This window comes from Hevea brasiliensis, chromosome 17 (assembly GCF_030052815.1).
Source record: "Hevea brasiliensis isolate MT/VB/25A 57/8 chromosome 17, ASM3005281v1, whole genome shotgun sequence".
In the NCBI taxonomy this organism is placed as follows: Eukaryota; Viridiplantae; Streptophyta; class Magnoliopsida; order Malpighiales; family Euphorbiaceae; genus Hevea; species Hevea brasiliensis.
The window spans coordinates 8,152,869-8,155,461 of NC_079509.1; positions in this window are offsets into that span (position 1 = coordinate 8,152,869).

Below are 2,593 nucleotides of genomic sequence, written 5' to 3' on the forward strand. Positions count from 1 at the left end.
ATTATTTTCCGATCTCTAATGTGATTATCCGATCTGGTTCTTTACCTGAATGACACTTAACTGATCCTTTATTCAAAATATTTAACTTATTATGCCGATCTCCAATTAACCGATCTCGTAACATTCGATATTTGAGAGAAGTGTCGTAAAATTGCCGAGTCCCACCAATCGATGCGCATTTAGAACCTCGCGAGCATTAAATGCTCTGACTAGTATAAATAGGGGTGGAGGGTTAGCCGCTTGTTCTCTCATTCCATTTTCAATCCTCGCTCACAACTTCAAGTTCTCTCGCTTTTCTCAAGTTCTTCCGACGCCATCGGACTCGTAAGGGCTTTGATCTTCTTTTTTAGTTTAAGTTCTTTATTCCTTTTGAAAATGAGCGGTGCCGAAGGTCAGAGAGCGGCGAGCCCTCCTTCCATTCAGTTCTCATGGTCGTCCGATGACGAAGAGGTAGTCGGGCCAAGCACGCAACCTGAACCTCCCAGGGCTTCCGTTCCAGGTCGGGGGCGGGTCATACCATCAAGGCGCACTGCTTTGTGGAGGGAGACTCTCCTATAGATGAGCTACCGTCGGTTCTTCGAGTATCCGATCTGCAATCATTTAGCCAAGAATACAACATTCGGCCTGATTCGTACGAGCTAATCAAGTGCCATGGCGATCTTCGTGTCGATCACTCCTTTGAAGGGAATGACATGGTTATGGTGTACGAGGAACAGTTAAAGGCCGGTCTTCGGTTCCCTCTAGATGACTTCTATAAGGAGGTCCTAAAACTTCACCGAGCGCATTGCTCAAATTCACCCTAACTCGTGGCGGATCTTGGTAGCCTTCCGAGGTCTATGCCGAGCTAAGGGAATCGGACCACGGCTAAGGTTTTCGCCGAGCCGCATGCACTAACTCGCCGAAGGATGATTTAACACTGGTTTCTTTCAGCGAAGCCTCATTGCGGCTCTTTTCCGATCCGCCTCATCCCTTAAGAATTGGAAGAACTGCTTTCTTCATTCCGAGGAGCAAAGATCCGAGCCGCTTTGAGGACTTCCTCAGAGTCGGTGGTACCAGGGGCCTTTGCTTCCGAAGCATATTACCCTGAACCAGGAGGAAAGCTTAATAGTGATGGATCTGAAGAGTCTGGCCGCCACTCAAAAGTATTCTTGTTTGGATGCGGTGACTGCCGAGTTGCACCATTGGACCATTCAACTGCTCACCAGCCAAGACCGCGAACTTCCGCTCTCTGACCTCGGCATTGGTATTTTCTATATCTCAGCTCTCAGGACCTTAGCGATCTCACTGACCTTTTCTTTGTGCAGGTATGGCGGGTGGTGAGGGTTCTAGGAAGCGGAAGAAGTACAAAGAGATCTCCTGGAAAATAAAGGAGATGAAGCGTTCGGAAATGCTTCGAACACCTGGTCATGAATCTGGGGGAGTACAAGGGGACCCGCCTCCACCTTCGGATCTGCCGACCGCTGAAGCTGTCCGATCTCCTCCTAGATTGGAAGAGCAGCCTCCAGCTCTTCCAGTTGTTCCAAGCACAGAGAGGGGTCCTTCTCAATCTTCTGGGAGGATCTCTTCTCGTGGCGCTCAAAAGCTAATCGAGTCCCTGAAGAATAACCGGACTGTTCGGGAGAACCCCGGTTTTGCCCAAGTCTTGGGGTCTTCCATCTTTCTTCGGGAGGATCGGGACAGGCTATCCTCCAACAGCCTTGATGATATCTTGACTCATTCCATGAGCCTGAACGTGGAGTGCCTGGTGAATCAGACCATGGTTTGGGAGAAGGTTCAGCGTCTGGGCAAGGAGATCGGGAAGAAAAATTAGGAAGTGGCTTCCCTCCGATCTCAACTCTCATCCGCTCAAGATTATATATCTCAAGTTGAGGGGCGAGCGAAGTTATATGAGGACAGGGTGGCCGAACTGAATCTTGTTCTGCCTGAAAGGAATCGGGCTCTCGGAGAAGTCCAGCGCTACAGCCAACGGTCCGCCAGTCGCCCAACTCATCGAAGAGCTTAAAGAGAAAGACGGGGAGCTTAAGGAGAAAGATGAAGAGATGGTGACGGGAATTGCCGGGGCCTACGTGAATGCTCACAAGGACCTCTTGGCCAAACTCCAGAAGCGTTACCCGGGGGAGGACTTCTCTTGGATGGCCGACTGCCCCGAGGGCGACGATGAGGACAAAGGAGAAGGAAGCCGAGGGTGGGAGAGAGAGTGAACAAAATAAATCAGTCGGGGTGACCCTCCAGCCGAATAGCTTGTAAAAAAAATGAAATGAAATGGGCTCTCTTTTGTTCAATGAATGGATGTGATTGGAAAATCTCTGAATTGCCTAAGTATTTGATTGTATGAGCATAGCGAAACAAGAACTAAATGCAATTATTAATCTAAGTATAAGAGATCGGAAAGCACAATAAGCATGAGATCGGTGGGGAAGAAACGCTGAATGGGACTTGATTAAAATTGAAAATTTAACTAACACTTAAAATTGGAATCCTTATTAAACCGAACCAAAACCTTAACTCTTAAACTTTCGAAAGGGAGATTGGCAATAAAACTGGTAAGAAAAGATCTAGTGCCAGTTCATTTATCAGGAATATACTTGACGGG